The sequence below is a fragment of the Coffea arabica genome, chromosome 1c (assembly GCF_036785885.1).
Source record: "Coffea arabica cultivar ET-39 chromosome 1c, Coffea Arabica ET-39 HiFi, whole genome shotgun sequence".
NCBI lineage: Eukaryota > Viridiplantae > Streptophyta > Magnoliopsida > Gentianales > Rubiaceae > Coffea > Coffea arabica.
In genome coordinates, this window is record NC_092310.1 from 44,235,754 (window position 1) to 44,262,652 (window position 26,899).

The 26,899-nt window shown below is 34.5% G+C and overlaps 1 pseudogene; it reads right to left on the minus strand.

The window, feature by feature from the left end:
* Nucleotides 1–3,820: 3,820 nt before the first annotated feature.
* LOC113740027 (uncharacterized) lies at nt 3,821–21,842 on the minus strand (annotated as a pseudogene).
* Nucleotides 21,843–26,899: the final 5,057 nt, after the last annotated feature.

Consider the following 26,899-nt stretch of genomic DNA (forward strand, 5'->3'; position numbering starts at 1 on the left):
GTACCTGAATCATCAAGAAGATGATAGAAATAAACACCTTGGATTGAAAATCGTTTTAAAAAAAGAAATGATTTACCTTTGTGTGGTCACTTATCACCATCACTCTCACATGTGGTTCTTTTCATTGAATTGTCCAATTTGCTCTTTCATTTAATGGATAAGTTTACATTACCATATCTATTTGTATACCATTTTTCTTGTCCAACAGAAAAGTAAAAAAATTGCACCCTTCTTTTAGAGCAAGGGAAGGATGGAATTTAAGATGCGAGACGGGAGAAAAGGCGAAAATTGAATCCAAAACATCTAATTTTTGAAATCTTGACTTTATTCACCGGATCAAAACCTCTTCAATCCTTACAAATTACACGTATTTGTCCATTGAAACCTCTTCAAAAGAAATGTATAATTAAGAATCCCACATTCTATTGTACATGTAGACGTGCTCAATTTGCTTGCAGCACTGCACTTGGAAAGGCTTATCGTTTGAAACCAACTTGCGTGGTCAAATTTGGGAAAAAAAATACAATACGATTTTGAAAATGTGGCACGATGAGAAAAATTTAAGTCTCTTAAATCTTAAAAAAAAATTTGCCACACCCTTTTATTTATTGAACTTTGTAAAATACAGAAAAAGAAGTTAAAAGTATACTAAAGCAAGAGTTGAACAATATAGAAAAATCCCTTTTCAGGCTAAAATGGTAAGATCAGCAAAACCATACGGACAGTTTTGGGCCCTAGGCTCGCTTAGGTCATCCATGTGCAATGAAGACATGAGTGGGATAGGTTGGTATTCAACATGTGCAACCACATGTTCCTCTCTTCTCGTACAAATTGTCATCAAATTGGAAGTTATGGTCAAGTAACAGTAGCAAATTGAATGTGCATCTGATCAATTAAAGAGCTCAACCACGTCCATTCTGCACCACACAATTTTTGAGAAACTTTTTGCTCTTAAATGTGTCTTAATGTTGGATCACCTTTTTTTGGGTTCTAAATGATCGATGTTATAAGCAATGAGAAAAGGGTAAGATGAGGGCTTGCACATTGAATTAGATTACCTTTTTTTTTTTTTTTCAATTTAAGTGAGATTATAAGCAAGGAAGAAAGTGTAAGAAAAGTTGACAATTGAATCAGAAACTCAAGGGTTTTGTTGCAACTAACATCCCCACCAGTTGAGGTGGATTTGAGGACTATTTGCCATCCTTTTTCACATACTAATATAATCATGAGTTTCTATACACAAATGTGTCTTTGTGCATGCAAATCGAAGTGGAAAAAAAAAAAGAGGAACTTGAAAAGAGTCTAACTCCCACCATTGAAACAGATAAATGCAGTATCTAGTCACTAACTTTCTGTTGAGCGGATTAGATTATAAGGTGAACCAAAAAAGAAACAATTTGGTGTTAGGATGCATTTGTGTTTATGTAGACACTTATGGTTTTAATGATGATTGAGGAAGAGGATAGCAAGACTGGAATTAATGAGCTGGAACTGCCTCTGTAGATGGATATTAAGGCTAGTGTTGCTTTTTTGCGCTTCTTCTGCCCTCTCTTGGCCTTTTGTCTTGATGATGGGAGGCTTGTGGGGACTTGTTACCAGTCTAAGTCTTTTCTGAGCCACTAGTTGAACATTGTGCATGTTCCTTGTTGCTGTGGCAATTGCAGCTAACAATAAAGGATGGGGGTTGAGTTGGAGGTAAAGAAAGATGGACGCAATATGGTTGTGGTTGTGGTTTGGTTTGGTTTGGTTTGGTATTATCTTATTGTTATATTTATATCATAGTATTTGATGTACAACAACAAAATAGTAGTGTGTTTAAGCAAAATTTGATGTGCATAAATTGACACATATATATATATATCTATCTATCTCGCTCAACCTCATTCGGCTTAGGAAATCTCATGACATGCGATTGGTCACATTGTTAGAGGAAATACTAAGTCTACAGTCTTTGTTTCGCATGTGCTCCTTTTGTTTAGTTAGTAGGGATCTTAACCATATTAGCAACAGGATTAGCGCTTATGCGTTAGATATTGTTCAAGATGAAGAATTTTGGATTCCTTAATGCTAGTATGCACTGTCTGTAAAGCCCCTTCAAGTCTTTACTTGAAATTGTAAAGAGTTTAGCTATCTATAAAAACAAATATCGTTCCGAAAAATATATATATATATATATATCGCAACATGGTTGTGGCTTGGTATGGTTTGGTATTATCTTAATGTTATATTTATATCATAATATTTGATGTACAACAACAAAATAGTAGTGTGTTTAAGCAAAATTTGATGATGTGCATAAATTGACATATATATATATATATGTAGTATGTAGATACTATAACATAGTCTAATCGTACATCATTAAGTATAATAAATACACCAATCGTGAAGAATCTCACAAACCATAATCATAGGAAATGGGAGCGGTTAATGGCCATGATTTGGCCTAAAAAATTTGTGCGGCTGAGATTACAAATTGTAACTCGATTTCCACGTCATGTGTGGGTCCCACAAAAATTTGCTCTAAAGTTACGCGATGTACAAAAAAAGTTACACGATGTACAAAGAAAGTTACGCGCAGTTGATAATGACCAAAACCACCTGGGACGGTTGCACTTGCAACCGTCCGTGCCCCGAATCCATAATCATATGAGTCCCAAGTCCTGCTCAAACTGGGTAAAGGGTTGTTTCCCTATAGAAGTAATTTACATATGTTACCGTGTTTCATCTTATTTTTCTCCCACATTAGGCCTTCGTTTGGGGTTGCGATGCTTTTAGTAAAAAATCACTTTTAAGTACTAAAAGTACTTTTAAAATGTTTAGTGAACATCATCTCACAAAATTAGGAGTAGAGCTTTTGATTTTAAAAGCGCTTAGAGTAGCTTTTGTGATTTAAAATGTAAAGCATAAAACTTAATTATTTTATCCTATATTATGAACCAAATAAAGAGATAAACACTTTTAAAAATTTTCAAATTATTCAATACAATAAGCACTTATTGAACTATACTTCCACACAATATATTTAAAAGCACTTAAACAGTTAATAAATACTTTTATTAAAAACTCTATTAGGAAAGTATTTTTCAATAAACTACCGCAACTCCAAACGGCTCTTAGATCTGTATCATTTCAATCATGGAAGACACAAGGTTCTTTCCCATTTCGAATGTGGTTTCTATCTGGGGTATATTTGTAAAGGTCATCTATGCTTCCAAGCAAAGAACAGTTAATTTAATCAAGTGAAGATAAGAAAAATCAAGAGCAACAACATATGGGCACTCGAACAATAGTTTTTTTTTTTTTTTTTTTTGTCGACACAGGGGTGTTCGGGTCAATCTTTACGGGGCCCGACTAATCCCCTGCGGCCCGGGTCAGGCGCCCCAACCCACTCGAACAATAGTTAAGTAGCAACATCTTTAAGACTGTAGATTAAATCTTCAGTACTAGAATTCAAATACAGGGAGTTAATCATTTGCCACACAGAAAGATTGACCTAGTTCTAATTACCAACCTTCCCATGGTTTTTGCTTAAGAGTCCGTACCACGAGTTTCCCTTTTGCAGCCAAAATGGCAAGTAAATAAACCAGTCTACAAGAGCTAATCTGTACATTAGATAAAATTACTAGTCTATCACATTACATGCACCCAAAAGAACCCAATAAACAGGACTGCCAACGCAAGCTTAAAACCTTCAGACCTTGAGTTGGAGCTGATAAACAACCAATGTAGAGGCATAATTTCTAAACTCAGGAAGCTACACTTTAGTGTTGTAAACCTGCGTACTAAAATCTTTTCACCCATTGGCTCAACGTTTCTCTCACAAGAAAAATCTCCTGCGACTAGTGTCCATTTCTGGCCGGTATATTGAAAAGATAAAGAAACCAAGACAGAAAAATGAATTAGTAAAATACAAAAAAGAGTAAATATGATTGGACTGAACGAATTCAGAAGAGCTAAATCTGAATCAAGCATTGTTGTGGAATAAAATACAAGGGGGAATCACCTTGTGAACCACACATATTCCTCACCCTTTGAATCAAACGTCCCATGCTGCGGACTGATTAGCTTTAATGTGAATCGAGGACCGCATTCCTGCGAGCTTTAATCCAAATGTCACCAAAGGCCTCATAGGCAGAGGAGATACTAAGTGAACTATATGTGAACTACCAATATCACCTAATGGTTACTGGCAGCTGGAAGCTTTTCTATTTTTTACCTGAAAAATTCATGCACAAACTCGTACACAGACAAATTCAAAATGTTCTACACTATCTGAAGCCCGAAATTTCAATTTTTTCCTTTTTGTTTTGTTTTGTAATGTTTGTCAAGTAACTACCACAAACAGCAGTCATGTGGAGGCAGATACGGGTTCAATATCTCAATATTACGACAATAGCATCATTAATTAGCTCCATCCTGTCAGAAAACTCATCAGCGTACCTAGCTTTTCAAACCAAGCCAAGAAATCATGAACATTTCCTTATAAACTTTTTTACAATGTGGTACAAATTTAGATCAATATGAAGACATCTTTGTGATTCCAAGTCAACTCACTCCCTTCGAGGGAAGTGATCGGTCTGTATCTCCACACACCCAAACTTTGCTGTCGGCACTCCTTATACGAACACGACATGCCTAGTATTGATAAGAATATCCTCAAAGTATTTCAGTTGAATCCACAGTTCTCTTGCAATAAGGAAAAAGATAGATGGAATCCAAATAATACCCAAAAGTCGAAACAAACAGAACTTACGCTGCTTCCAGAGGAACTGGCTCAACGACCAACAACTGAGCAAGCGTACATTTTTTTGTATAAATGCTCTACAGTTTCTAATGTCCAACCAGTCTTATCACTGTTTGTGCCTAGCCTTCTACGACTTGTCAATTTATAGAGATGAACCTTTCTTTGACTCAACGGTCAAACTAAATGGCAGGGTAGTTTGCTTCTTGGTAAGGATGCATTTCTTTGCAGACTAGCAAGAAGCCAAGTTCTCTTGGCGCAAATCCAGCTTTACCATGTTAAGTTTCTTATATATAAGTAGTTCAAATATAGACTCCAACGACAGTTTGTGTTGTCTTGTCTTCCATTTATTTCCCTATACCACCTTGTTGCTAAACTTTTCAACATTTTTCTAGCAATTAGTGAATTTATGTTTTTTCCTAGTCTCTAATCCAAGTTCAAACCATTAAAAAGAACGGCTTAAAGCATGAAATGAAATGTCCATCTGTATAAATTAATAGCAATGAAAAAGGAAGACCACCAATGGTCAAGCTTAAAAGACCAGTATGACAGAACCATCGTAGGGGACTATGAAAATATCAAGAGGAGTTTTCTCCATTCCTTTACCGGAAGGAACATGTAAGATTGGCATTGTCTGAACATCAACTGTATAGTGTGCATAGTCATAGGAGAAGGATTAAGAGTACTGCAGATGCCAAATATCAGGAAGTACCAGTGATCAGTAGATTCAAACTTACAATAGAGTTAATGACAGGCAAGTTATGATGATTTGAGTGCAATACTATATTCCGTGACAATGCTTAGTCTTTTCTTATAAACCAGATGGCCTTTTGTAATCACTGAAACTTATTCGTGAATTCGGAATGTGATAGAAGTACTTATCCCAAAGGAAAGAAGATACTGCACATCAAGACAAAAATGAAATGAACCAGAAAGACAAACCTGAAGCCGTGCATTTATTTTCTTCTCCGAGATTTTCTCATCCTCATTATCCTTTCTCTGTTTGCCAATGGAGGCAACCTTCTTACTTTCTTTGGTTTCAAAAATGTAACTACACGTTGGAACGAGGTTACACATGTAAAATATATGTTGACGCGAGCAATTTAAGGAGCAAAATCTGCTGTCAAATTTGGCAGATTGTGTAAATATTTCGTTTCCTTATTTGTAATTAATTGTCTTATGTTTAGGCTGTAATATAGGATCTTGATGTACCCCAATTAGTATATATATAGGCTGTAATAGCTTAAAAGATATGAAATATGAGAATGATTCTCCATCATCTTTTCTACATGGTATCAGAACAATACCTAACGTAGAAACAGATTTTTTTACTCTGCAACTATGAATGAAACAAACCCCTCCTCTTCTCTTATTCCCCATGAATCTCGAATCATTGTCCAAGACAATACTCCTTTTCCATCTGGAATCATCTTAGATGATACGAATTTTCCATTATGGTCACAGCTTATGGAGATGCGTATTGGAGCTCGAAACAAATCTGGATTCCTTACAGGGACAACTCCTAAACCTGCTGCAGATGACAAGCAATTGGAAGCCTGGCTTATTGATAATAACCGGGTTAAGAGTTGGCTTATTGACTCTATGAGTCCACTCTTGATGCAGCGATTCATCTGTCTTCAAACCGCCAAAGAAATATGGGAAGCAGTTGCAAAGACGTTCTATGACGGCTCGGATGAAACGCAACTCTTTGAACTGAATCGGAGATCATTTACTACTCATCAAAGTGGTAGACCCTTATCTGTATACTACAATGAACTGATTGGCATATTTCAGGAAGTTGATGCTCGTGTTCAAACACAAGAAAATAATGCTGCTGTAATCATATCGCTGCACAAACATATGACTCGACTTCGAGTTCATATTTTTTTGGCTGGCCTTGACCCAGAATTCAATCAAGCTCGAAGTGAAATTTTGAGAAAAGATCCACCTCTGGATCTTGAGTCATGCTATGCATATGTTCGCAAGGATCACAACCAGAGACAAACTATGGAGGAACCTAAAGTTCAATCAGATGGCATGGTTCACTTGACTGCCCGCACACGCCCTGCAAATGCCCAACAAACTAAAGGAAAAAAATCTGGCACTAAAGGAAACAACTATACTTGCACTCATTGTGGTGAAGAGGGACATTCCCAACAACGGTGCTATGAAATTATTGGGTATCCTGAATGGTGGGATTTTACAAAGAAACCTCGGAAGAAAATGGGACAAGCTGTCGTTACTACCACAACAGATGAGGAAGTGATTGCATCTACTTCAAACGCAGCTTCAGCACATGTTGCCAAGGCTGGTAATCCAGGTCTGCCCAAAACTAATCTTACTATGAATGATACATGGATTATTGATACATGTGCTACTGACCACATGACAAACGATTCTACCCATCTTTCCTCTATTCGTTCTTCAACTCAACCTCACATACTTACTGCTAATGGTGGAGTTGCACCTGTTACTGGCAAAGGATCAGTACATGTGTCAAATTCCATTAATCTTGATACTGTGCTTGTAGTCCCTTCTCTTTCGTCCAAACTTTTATCTGTTAGCAAAATCACAAAAGTCTTGAATTGTACTGTACGTTTCTGGCCTGATAAATGTCTTTTTCAGGACATTGCAACACAACGGACTCTTGGCTATGGTATTAGACGTGGGAATTTGTACTATCTTGATTTGGTCACTACAAACAATCAGATACCTGGTCAAGCAAATAAGATCGAAGGGAGTCAAGGAAACAAAGATATGGCATGGTTGTGGCACCGTCGTCTTGGTCATCTATCATTTAATTATCTTCGCAAATTGAAACCAAGTTTGTTTTTACATACAAATTCTAAGTTTCATTGTGACATTTGTGAAATGGCAAAGAGCCATCGAATTCCTTATCTACCTAGTTATAATAAGAGTACTACACCTTTTATGACTATCCACTCTGATGTTTGGGGACCTGCTCAAGTTCCTACTTTGTCTGGTGCTCGTTATTTTGTGACATTTATTGATGAGTGTACTCGTATGAGTTGGATCTCTCTCCTAAGAAACAAGGGAGATGTTTGTTCTGTTTTCCAAGATCTATATAAAATGGTGGCTTCTCAGTATCAATGTCGAATTCAAGTTCTTCAATCTGATAATGGTGGGGAGTATATAAATTCTGATCTGGCATTTTTTTGTCAAGAAAATGGCATTCGACACCAAACCTCATGTACTGGTATACCGCAACAAAATGGTTTGGCAGAACGAAAGAATCGCCAAATACTTGAGGTTGTTCGCGCATCCTTGTTTGGAATGAACGTGCCTCGAGAGTATTGGGGCGAAGCTGTTCGCTCTGCTGCATACCTTATCAATCGGACTCCATCACGAGTCATTGATTTCAAAACTCCATATCAAAAACTCCATGAACTTGTCCAAGCACCAATGGGTTCAAATCTGGAACCACTTGTGTTTGGTTGTACTGCATATGTCCACCAGGTTACAGGCAAGCTAGATCCACGTGCTATCCGCTGCATATTTGTTGGATACGTAGATTTCAAAAAAAGATATCGGTGCTATGATCCTAATAAAAACAAAATGTATGTAACTCGAGATGTTACATTCCATGAAGATCTTCCTTTTTCCGGTGGTCATGCGTGCTCTCTTCAGGGGGAGACAACACTCGATTTAGGTGACGACAACACTCATGAGGTTTTTCAGGAACAAGCACAAATTGAAACTGAACCAGACACTCATGAGGTTTATCAGGAACAAGTACAAATTGAAACTGAACCAGATGTTGATTTGTTGAATAATACACATCCTGAGGTTGTTGGTGGCTCTCATGAGAATCAAGATAGTACAATTTCCCAAGGCACACCAATAGCCATAGAAACTCCGAATGTGTCTCCTCAGGTAATATCATTACCTTCATCCCCTGTAATACATGAGTCAAGTCCTCTTAAAGCTGAACCAAGATATCCGATTAGGATAAACAGAGGGATTCCAAAAAATCAGTATGATGCTGATTTTAAAGCTAAGACTAAATATCCCATTAACAATTATACCTCTTCTCATCGTTTGTCAAAATCTCATGCACTTGTTGTAACTCAATTATCCCCTGTATCTATTTCAAGTAATGTGCAGGAAGCATTGATGGATTCAAAATGGAAGAAAGCTATGAATGATGAAATGGAAGTCTTGCAGAAAAATCATACATGGGAGCTTGTATCGCTGCCCGGTGGGAAAAGAACAGTAGGATGCAGGTGGATTTTTACAGTTAAACTCAATCCCAATGGAGTCATAGACCGGTACAAGGCAAGACTTGTTGCTAAAGGGTATACACAGAAGTACGGAATTGATTATGGGGATACATTTGCTCCTGTAGCAAAAATAAATACCATACGAGTACTTATTTCCATAGCAGCCAATCAAGAGTGGCCACTGCGACAGTTTGGCGTTAAAAATGCTTTTCTCAATGGAACTCTGAATGAAGAAATATACATGGATCCTCCTCCGGGCATAACCTGTGGTGGCAAAGTATGCAAGCTAAGAAGGGCCTTATACGGATTGAAACAATCCCCTCGAGCATGGTTTGGAAGGCTCTCAACTTTCATGAAGAAGAATGGATATAAACAAAGTGATGCAGATCATACACTTTTCATCAAGCAAGTTTTTAAAAAGGTGACTGCTCTTATTATGTATGTTGATGATATGGTTGTCACAGGAAATGACTCAAATGAGATAGCTGCCCTCCAAGAAAGCCTTGCGACTGAGTTTGAACTTAAAGATCTTGGGCACCTGAAATATTTCTTAGGCATTGAAGTTGCAAGATCGAGCAACGGAATCTCTCTTTGCCAACGAAAGTATGTGCTGGATTTACTAGCAGAAACTGGTATGCTGGACTGTAAACCCATTGAAACTCCTATTGAGATGAATCACAAGTTAGCCATTCAACAAGACCAAACTCCAACCAATAACGAGAGGTACCAAAGATTAGTTGGGAGACTAATATACTTATCGCATACGCGTCCTGACATTGTGTATGCTGTTAGCATTGTAAGTCAATTCATGCATGCACCAAGTGAAGATCATATGGAGGCTGTTTACCGGATCCTGCGATACCTAAAATCTTCTCCAGGAAAAGGATTATTTTTTGCTAAAAAAGGAGATCTAGAAATCAAAGGGTATACAGATGCAGATTGGGCTGGAAGTCAAACTGATAGAAAGTCTACATCAGGGTATTTCACATTTGTTAGAAGCAATCTGGTAACATGGCGAAGCAAGAAACAAAAGGTTGTAGCAAGATCAAGTGCAGAGGCAGAATTTCGTGGAATAGCACAAGGTATCTGTGAATTGCTATCGATAAAACGCATTGTACAAGATCTCGGTATATGTCTGTCAAAACCTATGATGTTATTATGTGATAACAAGGCGTCCATAGCAATTGCAAATAATCCTGTTCAGCATGACAGAACCAAACATGTGGAAGTTGATCGACACTTCATCAAAGATCATCTTGACAAGGGTACAATTAGTCTTCCGTTTGTCACATCAAAAGATCAACTAGCAGATGTTCTAACAAAGGCTGTATCTGGAAACGAGTTTCAAAGCTCACTTAACAAGTTGGGAATGATAGACATATATTCACCAACTTGAGGGGGAGTGTTGACGCGAGCAATTTAAGGAGCAAAATCTGCTATCAAATTTGGCAGATTGTGTAAATATTTCGTTTCCTTATTTGTAATTAATTGTCTTATGTTTAGGCTGTAATATAGGATCTTGATGTACCCCAATTAGTATATATATAGGTTGTAATAGCTTAAAAGAGATGAAATATGAGAACGATTCTCCATCATCTTTTCTACAATATATGTCATACACTGTATTCGGAACATAACACCGCCACGCCCTAGACAAAATTAAAGCATAAGGCAACAAATTTCCAAAGCAACTACATTCAACTTTATATTAAGTTTTCTAAATCTGCAAACACAAGATCATCCATAATAGTAATTTTGCATTTTCCAAAGTAAAAGCAAGATCAAACCTTCTTTAATATATACAATATTCAAAACTCATCATAAAGTATCTTATATAGAAGTACGAAAGTCATTCTCTAGCCAAAAGCCATCTCTATCTCCATTACCATGCCCATGAGCTATCAAGATCCACCTTAATGAACTCATCATTAACTGCATAATAACAACAAAGGATGAGCGAAATCTCACTCAATAAGTAGCGCATGTATCTCATTATTAGTCTGAGCATGTTACATACATAGTACATTTTAAACATTATTAATGTATACATATAACTTTATAAGAACATGGTCATTACAAACATCTTAATGGCATGTCATACATCACAATTATAAAAGAGTTCAAACCATAAGACAACAATTGACCCCACATATCTAGTTGTTAACTTAACCAATTAATGCAGTTTATAGTGCCAACTACCACATGGTTAGTCCATTTCATATTGCTAACTACAACATGGTTAACTCATTTCATATACCAACTACATGTGAGGAACTAGTCCCGTTAATAGTCGCTTATACTGATGACCATGGCAAGAGTAATAGCAAATATCACAAATTATACATGCTCACGCCACTTTAGCAATTAAACAAGTAGCTTTCAAAATCATCTTTCAAAAGATAAAAGGATACATGCACCACTAATCTCGGTCCAATAGATACCCACATTAGTTCAAATAATTGAAATAATGGTTGCCTTCCTCACCTAGACATAATAATAAAATACTCAATCACAATCTTAAAGATACCAAGTTACTCCAAATTATCATAAAAAGGAGCCTAATATTACCCTTAACCACTAATTCCTAACAAAAGATCATCGAAGCGGAACATATAGGTTAACTTTAAAGGGTCATTGACTTTCAAAAAGACAAAAATAGGGCAAGATATTTATACAAAATTAAAGCCCTCCGAATCTAGTTTCCAATGCAACAAACGTTAACCACTAATTCCTAACAAAAGATCATTTCCTCATCAAAGAAGAACATAAAGGTCAAATTTAAAGGGTCATTGACTTTCAGAAAGACAAAAACAGGGCAAGATATTTATACAAAATTAAGGTCCTCTGAATCTAGTTTCCAAAACAACAAACGGCACCTAAATCCGAATTTTCTACATCAAGTTATGAACAAAACACGGAAGTATGTCTACACAAAAAATTGGATCCGCCAATATTTTTTAACAATCTAACCATGAATTTTCACCACGTTTACAGGGTAAAAACAAGTTCCAAATTCCATTTCCATCTTAAGTCATCTTCCAACCTTCATAGTTGTCCAAATCAACAAAATTCAGCTCCCAAAGTCATGTAAATACATAAACAATCTTGAGAATGAAGCACTAACTCAAGTCATTCATTTCCCTCAACATTTCTCCTTTTTATATTGATGATAGCCCTATACCAACATGAAAATAGAGACCAAATCAAACTCTATAGACCATAACCATGGAAGCTAACCAAGGATTTGAACCAAATACCACCCAATCACCATAATCAAAGAAAAAAAGATCATGCTCAAAGTTTGAAGAAAATACCTTGGTTAATTGGCAAAGTAAAATTTCCTAACTCCTCACTCCTTACTTGTGCTTGATTTGTCAAGAATCCTTCTTGATTGTATGGAAAAAGAAGAGCACTAAGAAAGGGTTTTATTCGAGAAAGAAGGAAGAAAGGAAATGAAAAAAGATGAAGAAATTTTGGCAAAGATGAATAGTGAAATCCCACTACAACTTTCATTCTTTCAACTTTCACTTATTAACACATTAGTCACTCAACTTTAGATCTTTCATTTTTTTACTACAAAATTTTATTTCTTCACACAAAATCCTTTACAAGACACTTAGGTATCACAATACAATTGCAAGTGAACATGTGGAACAGAACACACTCCTTAAATGCGAAGAATACACACCGGTAATGGCGAAAGAACACAAAATCACGCTAATTGTGAAATGTTACAACTCGATGACCACGAAAATTGGGATCATGTAGGAAAGTGATTGTATCAACCTATTCAAAAAAAATGATTCATGGAAGAGTCACATTCACTGAATATGAAGATATATCCTAATGGGCAAAAGATACAAACCATTTGCTGAAATTATTCATTCAAATATATTCTAAGGGGGAAGGGTATAGACACACAATTAGACATACACAAAAATAGTGAGCGAGGGAGAAAGATGATCCACATAAATCCACACCATACGACAGAAATAAATTTAGTGTTACTATATTAAACATAATATCTAGATAAAGTAGGAAATCATAGATAAAGTAGGAAATCACCTCCCAACATGATGTCCTGAGCACATTGTGAAGTTATTCAAGACTAGCTCAAGTTTGTGGCTAGTTGAATTACCACGATTCTGCAAGCAAATGAGATTAAAACATTATCCAAGTATAACTGCAACACAAGAAATGCAATAAAGAAAAGCAAGGTCTCAGTACATATTAATGTTAAACACGCTGAAATATTCATGAAAACAACGGTCATTTCCACAAAACAAGCCCCCAGGAGGAAGCACATCACTATTTAAAATACCACATTACCGCAAAAAACTAAATAAATGAAAGAGAAAAAAGAAGAGCAGGATATTGAAACAAAGAAATTATAGGTCTGTCCAAAGTCTTTGGAAAGTACTTTTAACTAAAGAATGATTAGAAATTACAATATTTCATATGGATTAGAGTGTAGACTAACACACTTTATATGTTCACCAACTTACCAAACTATTAGTTTCTTCTCTTAAGAGAAAATTTTTCCTAATTAAATAACTTAGTAGCTTAGACAAGATTCTGAAAAAAGAACAGAGGTCCAACAAACCTTGATATCCTTCCATAGAAGCAGCTTTGATAGCTTGAAATGACAGTAGGTTCATCAGGTAATGCCATTATTATTAAAGCATCTGAAGAAAATTTCATGATTAAGATTTCATACTAATTCATTATGAGACAAAAAAAAGCCAGAGGTGATGATTAAGTATAAATGCTAGACAAAGGTTGCATGCTTTAACTTGGTTCTTGGCAGTTAGTGTGGAAAACGATAATAGATGTGAAGTTTTATTTTTTGCATATTCTACAATCTACATAAGCAAAGTGAGCAGCAATAAAAACTACTTTCTAGTTTTTTTCTAAAGAAAGGAAAAGAATTAACAGAAATTTAGAAAAAAAATATTTTTAATATCGTAGGTTCCTCTCTTAAAATAGTGTGCATTTGGGTTCATGGAGAGTAGATCTGGTATAAAAGCAGGTCCCCTCTAGAGAATAAGAATTTATACAAAAAAAAAAGATTAACAAAACATGAGCAAGAGTTTAAGTAGCGAAAATCACTAAAGATGATGTGAAATTACAGGCACTAGTTTACAGACATACAGGCACACATATAATAGAACTGAAATGACAAGTGGTTGTGAGTATCTTAGGAGTATTGTTTTGCTTCAAAATCGAACTAAATTCATCTACATCATTTCCGGCAAATAGCTACAAAAGCAAAAGGCAAGAAAAGCAAATAAGAAACATACAGGATAACCTGAGATTGAATCAAATTTCCCAAGAATTCTTTCCCAATCAGTACCTTGAGTGCGAAAAGAAAGTCAAAAATGCAAAAGGAATTAGCTCCTCATCATTAGGCTTGTAGATAGTCTCATCAAGCTCCCCAGTGTTTTCAATCGTGCGAGGTATCTTCTTCGATGGAGATTGCTTGTAGAAATTAATGTCAATCAAAATAGTATTGGATGCTCTTTCTAATTGATCACTCTAAAGCTGAAGCTATTAAACATTGAAATTTCTTCATTAAGTTTGTATTAATAGTAAAATAATTGTTTGAATCCATAAATAGCATAACAACTAGTTTAAACAACTTGCATAGATTCTCCTCAGCCTAATCTTTTACCCAACCACTTTAGCAAACTAACCAAATATAAATTTCATTTCCACCATTATCTACCCAAACTCTTATCACAAACCTCCTTTAAGATTTTTGCTACCATTCATTTTAGTCTTAATTAATCCTGATACGGAATCTTGTTAGCTTTGAAGCTTGTCAAAGTCGTTTGCATCAAGAATGGTTATCAAGTTGTGTTTTAGTGGATGAGTGAGTTATTAGTTATAGTAGTCATTTATTTTACCAAATTTTCCAGCCAGTTGGTTGAGGTAGGTTCGAGTAAAGTTAGTTGGTTTTATGTTAAGTTGAGTCGTTACTTTTAAAAGATAAAAGGCTAGGGTCATGTTGACCATAGTAAGGATTAGTTACTTCTAGATAGTTAAGGATTAATTAAGTGAGTTCTAATATGGTTAGGAGTATTGTGTCTTGTAAAGGCTATAAAAAAATCTGTTTTATGTTTGTCATACAGTGGATAATATTTTGAGAAAAATTTCAGATTTCTTTCTTGAGAGAAAGCGTTCTTTTGGCTTGTGAAAGCCGATCTTGAACATCTTAGAGTAGGTCTATGGTGATTCGATGACTTATCTATCAAGTAATCACCCTAATTGTGGCATCGTTCTACCCATTCTAATCAATCTCGCACGGTCCTTGATTGATTACGAATTCCATCCCTAAGCGTTATACCTTAACCTAGGTCCAGGGCTTGTGGTTCATGTTCTTGATTTATGTTGGCGTATCGAGAATCGTATCAATTGGTATTAGAGCTAGTTGAAAGGTATCAACATTGTATCCTTATTTTCTTTAAGTTTCTAGGGTTTCTTGTTTCTTCGTATTCTTGATTATTTGCTGTTTTAGGTCTTTCCTGATTCGTGTCTTGTTATCTAGTTTTGATTATTGTTAAAAAAAATCATACTGTAGCGCTTACTGTTCATTGCTACTATAGCAACTACTGTTCATTCCAAAATCACTATTCATCTAATTCAATTTTCTGTTAGTTTTGTAGTTTCATCTTGATACAGTTCCTGAACATCTTTTTAAAAAATTCTGTTCATAGAATTTTCTTGAAAAATTCAAAACTTACCTAGGGTTTCTGGAGGAATTCAAGTTCTTAGTTGAGTCGTTCCTTGTGTTGAGTCGTTTCTTGAAATCCTGAATTGCAAAGTTGTTTTGTGGTGATTCTTGAAGTTCTTGGAGGTTTCTTGATTGAATCTTTGTTGCCCAAAATTTCAGCAAGTTTCTTGAAGTTCTTGAACTAAACTTGTGAAGTTCTTGAATTTCTTAAACCAAGCTTGAAGATCTCTTGACTCTCTTGAAGAACAACTCTTGAATTTTTGAAATCTTGAAATCTTGTTGGTGGAAACTAAAGAATCTTGATTTGGTTTCTAGGTCTTGAAAGACAAACATTGAAGCCGAATTCTTGCACTAAACTTAGTCCTTGCTCCAAAACAGATTTTTTTTTCCTTAAACCAAATCCGAACCTGTTTTGGGAAAAGTGGAAAAAAATTTCCAGCAGCCTTGAATATCTTGATCCGTTGAAAACCACCTAAAAATTAGTTGTTTTGGAAAACAAGAAAGAAAAAGGCAGCACGCTATTGTAAACAAGAAGGAAAAGCTGCGTGCAAGTATCCAAATTCAAATCGGATTCCCCTAGTACTACCATAACTGATTCTTTCTTGTCCAAACCTTTTTGGAAATAAACCAAAGCACCATAAATTCTTGTTCCACCATAAAAAAAGAGCAGCAAACCAGAAATTTTCCCTGCTCCAAGTGCAACATTCAATTCAGCTTGCAATTAGGAAAGTCGTGTCTTCTTTCTTCAAAATTTCTAGGTCTGAATTCTAGAGTCATTCTTGCTGTTGCTTAAATGAAATTTCCAGCATCTTTAGAGGAGTAAATCTGAAAAAAAAAATTTCATCTTTGTTATGTACTGTTTTCCAGCATTCACTTCACGCAAATTCTAGCATACTTGAGGTCTAATTTCAGCAAATTTCCAGCACCTTTTTTCCAAGTTCAACTCTTGTTTTTGCTTGAAAAATTCTGATTGTGCTACAATCTTATGAATACTACTTGATAAGTAAAGTTTCATCTTAAGGATAGTTCTAAGTTATTCAAGACCACCAAGTAACATCCATTAGAGCTTGACTGTGAGCTCATTAAAGTGATTGAGTGCAAAGACAAGCATTGAGGGTAAATACGTAAGGGAGTCTGTGAGGCAATATACACTTGTTTCTTGCTTACCTTTTTTGCAGGTTACCTTAACATGTCAATCTGAGAGGAATCACGCATTGCTGACTCTAAACTTATCATGGAGGCTATGATGAGTGAATTCCAAAGTAAGATGAGATTGGAATTTGACTCATTACATGAACGGATAGATCGTCTTGAAAATTGCCAAAATCGAAGTGGAACAAGCCAAGGAAGGAGTAATAGAGTAGAAAATAGAGCTTCTAATGATGAATATGAGGAGGGTGAAGGTCAAACAAGGGCTGTCCGAAACATCAATAACAGAGGTGATGATCAAATCAAGGGAATAAAGCTGAAAATTCTATCTTTCCAAGGAAAATCCGACCCCGAGACTTACTTGGAATGGGAGAAGAAGATTGAGACGATATTTGAATGCAATAATTACATGGATGAGTAGAAAGTAAAACTTGCAACCGTGGAGTTCACTGACTATGCATCGGCATGGTAGGATCAACTATGCCTTAGTCGTAGAAGGAATCGTGAGCGGGCTATGGAATCTTATGAGGAGTTGTGAGGATTGATGCGAAAGAGATTTGTGCCTAACTATTATCATCGAGACTTGCATAATAGGTTACAAACTCTTATTCAAGGCAATATGTCCGTGGAAGATTATTACAAGGAGATAGAGATAGCTATGATGAGGGTCGACGTGCAAGAAGATTTAGAATCTACAATGTCCAAGTTTTTAAATGGTCTGAGGCCTGAAACTGTAGAGATAGTTGAGTTCCAACGCTATCTGGCTATGAATGAGTTGCTGGACAAAGCGGTGAAGATGAAAAGGTGAGTCAAGAGGAGGGGTAACACTCTTCCTAATTCTAACTATCAAACTGAAAATTGCCGAAATTCTACTTCAAGAAGTGATGAAAAGAGCTTGGTTCCTTCTCAATCACTAAAATCTACATGATGTAAAACTAGCAGCTAAAATCAAGGTTGAGTTTGGTACACGCACTCTAAAACCACGAAGTAGAGAGACTAAATGCTTTAAGTGTCAAAGTTTTGGACACATAATATCTTAATATCTCAATCAGAGGACCATGCCTATCTTGCCAAATGGAGAAGTTGTATCGGATAATGAGGACGATTGTGAAGGTATGCCACCTTTAGTGGAGGAAAGCGATAACTCTGAGGAAGAATTGCCTGTTGAGGGTAAAATTGGCTTCTTGGTTGTCCGAAAGGTGCTTACTTCTTGAGCCATAGAGGAGGAAGATGTGCAAAGGGAGAATTTATTCGACACTTGTCACATCAAGGGCAAGTTGTATAGTCTAATAATCGATGGTGGAAGTTGCACAAATGTAATGAGTTTGTTCATGGTTGAGAAATTGACTCTTCCAACCACCAAGCACCCAAAGCCATATCGACTCCAATGACTAAATAATAATAGTGGTGAACTAGTTTATAGGCAAGTGAAAGTACCATTCCGCATTGGTAAGTATGAAGACGAAGTGGTATGTGACATGGTACCAATGCAAGCAAGCCATTTGATCTTAGGCCATCCTTGACAATTTGATAAAACTATCCATTTCGACGGACGATTTAATAAGTATTCCTTCATGCATGGTGATAGAAAGGTTACTCTTGTTCCCCTTATTCCTAGACAGGTCCAAGAGGATTAACTATGTTTCTTTTACACATTTATTTCATACTATGTTTCTTTTACACATTTATTTCATTTTTGTGAGTTGTCTACTAACCTTTGGGACTGATTGTGTACCAAGAGTTCGTTTAAAGATTGCATTCCTCAATGAGCATTACAACTACTATTTTCGACTTGTAGATAGTCCAAGTGAAGTTCTAACATCACCAAATCAGATTTTGTAATTTACGAGTTTCATTGAGCTTGAAGAGGTTGGTTTCATAGAAGATGCTACACACCAATTTGAAGATCCATATCTCATTGATACACAAGCATTGAAGTTGGCCAGGAGTTTCGAGGTACTGTAATCGGTCATTTCCAGTATTGCCCATGGTGGTCCTTGTATTGGATGCAATTCTTGGTCGTGTTCATCATTGAGGTAATCCTGATGGCATGTAACTCTTCTTGTGTCCCTTCCTATATCGATTTGTGGTCAAATAACTTTTAAGAGGAGGGAAATGATACGAAATCTTGTTAGCTTTGAAACTTGTCAAAGTCGTTTACATCAAGAATGGTCATCAAGTTGTGTTTTAATGGATGATTGAGTTATTAGTTGTAGTAGTCATTTATTTTTCCCAAGGTTCTAGCCAATTGGTTGAGGTTGGTTCGAGTAATATTAGTTGGTTTCATGTTAAGTTGAGTCGTTACTTTTAGAAGAATAAAATGTTAGGGTCATGTTGACCATAATAAGGATTAGTTACTTCTAGGTAGTTAAGGATTAGTTAAGTGAGTTCTAGTATGATTAGGAGTATTGTGTCTTGTAAAGGCTATAAAAAGCCTTAGTTTTATGTTTGTCATACAGTGGATAATATTTGAGAAAATTTTCAGATTTCTTTTTTGAGAGAAAGGGTTCTTTTGGCTTATGAAAACTGACCTTGAACATTTTAGAGTAGGCCTAAGGTGATTCACCGATTTATCAATCAAGTAATCAACTTGATTGTCGCGTGACGGGATTTTGCTATACGTACAAGTTAAAAAATCCTAAATACACCCTTTTCACTGCAAGTATACAGGTCAACTAGTAGTTTAGGGTATATATCGGGTCAATCCCAAGAGGAAAATTGAACAATTATCGGCACTACTAAAACTTCTCTATTATTTAGACTATCAATGAATTATAAGAAATGAAACCTACTGAACTTATGCAAAGTAACAAATGAAAGCTCCTTAGATTATGGTATCCCTAACTACTCATGCAAGTGCTATTTTTGAATCATTGAGAACTACTATCTTGGCTAGCTGTGGTGTAATTTCCTTATGCATATGAATCCTACTTTCGTAGTGAATTAATTATACTCATAACTAATCCATACCAATTCTCATGGTTATGAAATTAGTTACAAGTTCATTTCTTCTGTGAAATTACATGAAATGAATCACTAAAACCACATAGGTGCACATCTACTCTCGTGAGTGTACTCCCTATGTTTAGCACTTCTTGAACCAGTGTTAAATCTCAATTTTCATTGCAGAAACAACACCTTAGATAATCGCAATTAATGGTACCAAATTAATCATGATTTAAAGAGTTGAAGTGCTAAATAACTTGCTCAAAATAATAGCATCAAACTGCCAAATAATAAACACTAGCAATCATAGAAAGTTCAACCAAACCCAAGGCATAAACTTTAGAAACACATAATAACATATAAATCCATAACTTGTATATTAACTAAACTTAGAATGAACTACAAAAGATAAAAAGTTGGAAAGGAATGTAACCCTTGTCACATGAGTTCATCTCCTTGCCTTCTTCATCCTCCAACCTCTTCTTCATTTAGGAAATAAACAAGATGGATGAACTAACTAGCTAACTATCCTATACTATACTAACCTAACACTCAGAAAATGGAAGAACTACATTTCTACAGACTCCAAGCTTTCTCCCGTATGTCTCTCCTCAATCTTGCAATGGTTTTGGCTATATAAAGGTAAAAAGTGGTCAAGGAATGAGGTTTACACCTCCCTTTTTCAGCTGCAAAGTGGTTGTCACAAGTCTAGCATTACATGTGATTTGTTGGACGTGAAATCAAGTTGTCCGCGTAAAGAGTAGCCTTCTCTACCACAATCCGGCCAAAAATCCGGCCAATTTCCGGCGGGTTGCTACAGTGACCTTTTGTGCAATTTCTGTTCAATTTCCAGCTCTGCTCCGATTTTTGCCTCAACTTCAACTGAACCTTTCTTGATGATAGAAGCTGATTTAACTCTTGACCAAAACATAAAACCTGTGGCTTTTTGAGTTATCTTTCCAATGCATCAAGAATCACCTCATTTGGATTTGTGTAGCCTGAGAAATGACTAAAATACCCTTGACTGCTCAATGCCCTATTTCAGTTTCGACCAATAGAAATTGGCTACTGTAATTCAATTTTTTGACCTGGAAAACCTTCAAACTGAATTTCAATGTCTTCACCAAAGTTGTAGATCTATCTCTTATCTTCAAATTGGTTCAAGAATCATCTCAATCCGATCATTGTAACTCAAGTTATAGTCAAAATACTAAAATATGTCAAAACTGTCAAAATGCACAAAATGCAAGTAAAAAGTTATAAAAATCTCATTTAATCATTTAAGAACATTTTCCCCCAATTATAGCCAAAATGATTCATTTTCTTCCAATAATATAATCAAAGTGACTAAAAATAACATAAAATGTCATTCAAATATAACGTAAATTAGTCACTTATCATGGCGTCGTTCTACCTGTTCTAATCAATCTCGCACGGTCCTTGATTGATTACGAATTCTACCCCTAAACGTTATACCTTAACCTAGGTCCAGGGCTTATGGTTCACATTCTTGATTCGACTTGGCGTATCAAGAATCGTATCAAATCCTCGCCTAAAAATGTTAAAATCAATCAAACACAGTAATAATAGTTCACATTCATTATATATCAAAACTTACTCATTCCAAATCATTAGTATTTATTAGGGTTTATTTACAAATAAAAATGATAAAATTAGTGAAATTCACAAATTAATAGTACATACTTCATTGGATATAAAAAATTAGTTATTCTAAATGATTAATATTGATTAGGAGGCTTCTAATTGGAAACCACATAAAACTCTAAAGCATCCAGATAAACAAAATGCATTCATACGATGGAGAAAGAGGAATAGAGAGAGAGAGAGAGGAAATGCAAACCTCCTCGCCAAGTTCAAGAGCTCTCTATTTGGCCGCTTCACGAGCCTTGGTCCTCCTATGTTTCTCAACCATTTTCTCAAGCATTTTCTAGTGCTTAAACTTGGTGTGGATAGGCGACCTCTTCTCTTTGTTGTTTATCATTGACTGAAACAATCCTTCTGTTACCATTTTCTCTGTCTTTGTCTTCACATGTTTTTCCTCTTCTCCTTTTTTCTCAGTTTTGCTGCCACTTGTGGTACTCGCATAGTCCTTTCTTTCCTACCATTCTTTGCCAACTGGCTTTTTTGAACCCAAACAACGATGACTAGTGGTGAAATGAAGACAAAGAACAAGAATGGATTTTCGGAAAACTCCCTTGAGGTTTATGATAATTCCAGAGTCCTCCGTTTGTGAATGAGAAATTGCACATAACTCACCTACATATTTTTTATTTTTTTCCAAGCCCCTATTTTGGTATTCTAAAGCAAGAATTCCCTAGGAAACAAACCTTATGTTAGCAAAATCTCCTAAATTGATCTTATACTTTTATCTTTTCTTTTTATGCTATAAAATAATTATATTCCTCTATCAGAACCACAAGTTAAGGTTTGATGTTGTTGCTAGAGTAAGCATACCACCCAACTGACAATTTGAATTAGGGTAAATAATGTTGATTTGATTCGGATTTTAATTGCACTCTGCAGGTTGTTTCGACAATTACAGAGTCCTTGATCCCTTCCTCTACAATCATTGGGCTATTCATTTTAAAATCTTTTTTTGTTTAATTATGTCTAAGGGAGACTTTGAACTTTATAAGAGAGACAAGGAACTGGGAGGTTTTAATGACCCTTTTTTGTAACAATTAGCAAACACTAACTCACACAAATAAATCCAAGTAATGTACCAATTTTCAAAAGAATATAAGCCACAAAAAATTCATCATTGTTATCAACCAAGAAACCAAACTAAGATGGAGTTGTTTTTTTATCTAATATTTGAGGGATAGACTTGGCTTGTGTATTGTGAAGATAATAATTTTATTGGTGTTGGATGGTAGTTATTGAGTGAAAAAGGAGGATAGAGTTGAAAAAATTTTTGTATGCTTTAATCTACACTTTCTTTTCAATTACAACATAAGGAGTAGGGTTGAAAATTTTAAGTAGTTTAATACTAAATGGCCAACCTTTACCAAATTAGCTGCCATGCATGCCATATATACTTTCTTAAATCAAATCAATAGTTGTATAGTAATTTGTATATCTTAGAAAGGGAAAATCCTAGAGAATTAGTCAAGCGATACCTAATTTAAAGGTTAAATTTGAGGAGCTAAATTGTTCTAAATCATCTTATGGTCCTACATTAGTTAGTCCTGCATCAGTGTGTTATTCAAATTTTGTAATCTTCAACCCATACAGAATGCATTCTCTATTCATTTTGGCCAATCATTTAAAAAGATTACTTTGGCATGTAATTAAATAATGTTGTACATGTTCTAGTTAATGGTTGCAAAACTTTTTATAATCATGAACCAAATGATTTATGGTCAAATAGAATTTCAGAAATTACTTCTATTAAGTGTATAGGTATAACTGATGCCAATGAATGGTGACATTATATGTATACTAAGTTTCATAAGTTTATAAAATATTCATTTATTCAAGAAAATTAGTGTGTCATTTTTCAAGCATGTTAATTTTTCAAGAGTACCTTTCTCAAGGTAGTAAGAAGCTATCCGCTACACGCTCACAAAGAACTTGGAAATATGTAAAACATAGAATTCTAAATAATAAACCTCCACAAACATGAGTGCTAAGTGAAATTAAGCCATAAAAAAACAAAGGAAAAAAATCATAGAATGTAAAGTAGTTAAGACTCTGATATTAGTATTTCATTGACTACTGCTACCAAAAGTTAATTACCAATAAAAAAGAAATGTATTTTCAACCCAAACGGACTTCAACTCAAGTTCTGATCAGATCTAATTATACAACTCTAAACCTACAAAAGTATAGCACGCCTTCTCACAACTATAACATAAAGTTACCTTGATGTTGAACTTTTTTTAAAGCATGAACCAAATGATGCACAATCAAATAACAAAATTTAAAAATTACATATATTAAGTGTACAAGTATAACTTATGTGTTGAGAAATAGTGACACTTCCATATGCTTACTAAGATTAAATTTTTTAAAAATGCTTATTTATTCAAGAAAATTTGTGTGCCATTTATCAAGCATGTTAGCTTTTCAAGAGTCTTTCTCAAGGTAGTAAGAAGTAATCCTCTACATACTCGCAAAGAAATTGGATATATGTATAATACATAGGTTCATCAAGAATTCTGGATAATAAGCCTTTACAAACAAGAGTGCTAAATAAAATTAATACAAAAAAAAAGAAAAAAATCATAGAACTTCAATGAACTTCACCTCGATGTTAGTATTTTATTGGCTATTGTTAGCAAAAGTTAATTAGCAATAAAGAAGAAAAGGTTTTTCAGCTTAAATGAACTTCACCTCAAGTCGTAATCAGATCTAATTATACAACTCTTAATCTACAAAGATATGGTAAACTCTCTCACAACTATAATATAAACTCACCTTGATGTTGAAGTTCTTTGCTCATTTTAAACAACCTAAGCAACTTTTCAAATAATTATTTCTAATGTCATGGAAGCGAATATCCTATTGATAAGGGTCAAAAGCATTTGGCCACAAATTGAATGACGACAAGTGAATTTATATTAAATAATCAATAAGTCTATGATGAATTCATCCTTATGTTACAAGATTATGAGCAAATACACTACATTGTCCTTGTTCAAGAAAGGTTTCTTGGATGATCGATGCTTCTTCTATCAATTCATAAGAAAAGAATATGTAAAATTGCATGTCTAAATAATCAGGAAACTTGTTCTAAATCTAATCAAACCTCCTAAATTAGTTTACATGTGTAAAATGTTTACTGTAATTTTGTAATCTTTTAACAAATAAAGAAATTTATATATCAAATTTTATAATTGTAAGACTGATAGAGCTTCTAGGGTATATTTTATTCCATTTAATTCTTGTTTTGCATACAACAAGAAGGATTTGATATTCTCTTAAAAGTGAACAAGAAGGCCAGTTTACATAACCACATAAATTAATATTAAGTATAGAATAATCAAATTACTAATGCAAATTTCACAAAAAAAACCGTAATTACAAAACACATGATTGGCTTCATATATTCCTGTAGCAAAAGGATGATGTCAAAAATAATGGAAATGATAGAAAACACAAAATATTTGATCTTTCAACAGCGAGAGTGATGCAAGGAAATGAAATAGTATGAGATTCTAATTACAATTGAAAAGACAACCTATAAAAGGAATATGAAAGCAAGAATCAACCAAAATAAGCATTAATAATAAATAAAAAAAGGAGAAAATTACACCAATAATTAGTTAGGCATAAACAAGAAATCAAAGAAGATAAGAACTCCACCAGAAGTGAAGTAAAGAAAGTTGATAGAAATTTTAATTAACCAGTATTGATACAGGAAGATGAAAAAGTTTTAACTAATTGGTATTGACACATGGTGATAAAGGAACTTTAATGGATTGATATTGAGAACTGGAACTAACTAGCAACAGATATTGAAGAAGAAAATATAATGACTCGTTAAAGTAAATACCAAAAAAAATTGGGTTACATTAGCAGACATAATTGAACTCAAATTAGGACAAAAAATCTAATTATATATAAATTCATGAATCTATAACTTTTATCCAATTCTAGAATACCTCTTACTTATAAGTTCACCCAAATTAAACATAAGAAAGTAAAAAAAAAAAATTTTTGACACAAATTTTTTTTTTATATCATATCAGAATGTGTTAGTGTTGATGTTGAGCCTCAAAAGTTGATGGGTTATTAGATTTACCACTCTTGAAGATTGAGTATGATACCAAACAAACCCTATAGTTTAACCCTATGAGTGATAGCTTGAAACCAAAGTAACGAAAGTAGAAAATTGACAAAATAATTCTCTTTTGTAAAAAACTACATTTACCTCCTTCAAGATTTGTCTAAATTATAAAAAATGCTCTATAGTTTGATCAGAATATACTATTACCATTTGCACAATTAACTATTTCTACGTAAATCCCTTAATCTCATTCGAGAAAAAAATTACTCCCTCTGTCCCATATATTTAATCATGTTTGGGAATATATGCTTTTTATGCATAGTATACTCTACCAAAAAATTTTTGCTTTTGTTCCACTTTTACCCTTAATCATGTACTGGTCAAAGTAAAAAGTAAAAAGCAATCACATCATATTTGTCTTTATGCATCATTAATGAAGGGTATAAGGGTAATTTCAGAGTACAAAGTAACTAGAAATATCAAACATGACAAATATTTTGAGATAATAAAAAAAGAAAAGTATGGCACTTTCAATGGGATAGAGGGAGTAGCATCTTTTCATCTGATGGACAAAATTAATTCAAACTCTTTTAAATAGATAACTCATAATGGTTTATCTAATATATAGGATTTTAACACTTGAAAAATACTAATTACTTATTTGAAAACAAAAATCTATAACAACAAAAGTCAAGTATTATTATTTTCTCAAGAATTTTCTTGACCATGTATTTGCAAAATATCTTTTATCTAAAGGACAAAATTAATTTCAATTATCTAAATAGATAATTCATAATGGTCTATTTAATATGCAAGATTATAACACTTGAAGAGCAATGATTACTTATTCAAAAATCAAAATATAGTATTACTAGTTTATTATTATCATTTGTCCACGTGTATTTAGAAAGATATCTTTTACCTAATGAACAAAGTTAGTTCATTATAGCAGATGCATTAAGATATTATATTATACATGGTTATGGAAGAACTAGGTTGTCGTAGAAGAAGAATGGAAAAAATGAATGTGGCAGATGCCTTAAAGTAAGAACAACAATTTATATAGGTGATATCTATAGAAAAACTTTCATAAATACCACATGCAACAAATACACAAGGTTAAAACTAGATGCACGCTAGTGTACCACAACTTTAACGAAAACCAAACGCCACCTAACCTACATCAACTTTGTTCTTTTTTTTAAATCTACAAAAGACAACCACCACTACTACTATCAATCCTCCTGCTGTCGATGCACTTAATAGTAGAATGATAAGCTTTCCAAGGGCATATTAGAAGTCTTTGCAATTGCAATTACAGAAATTGAAGAACA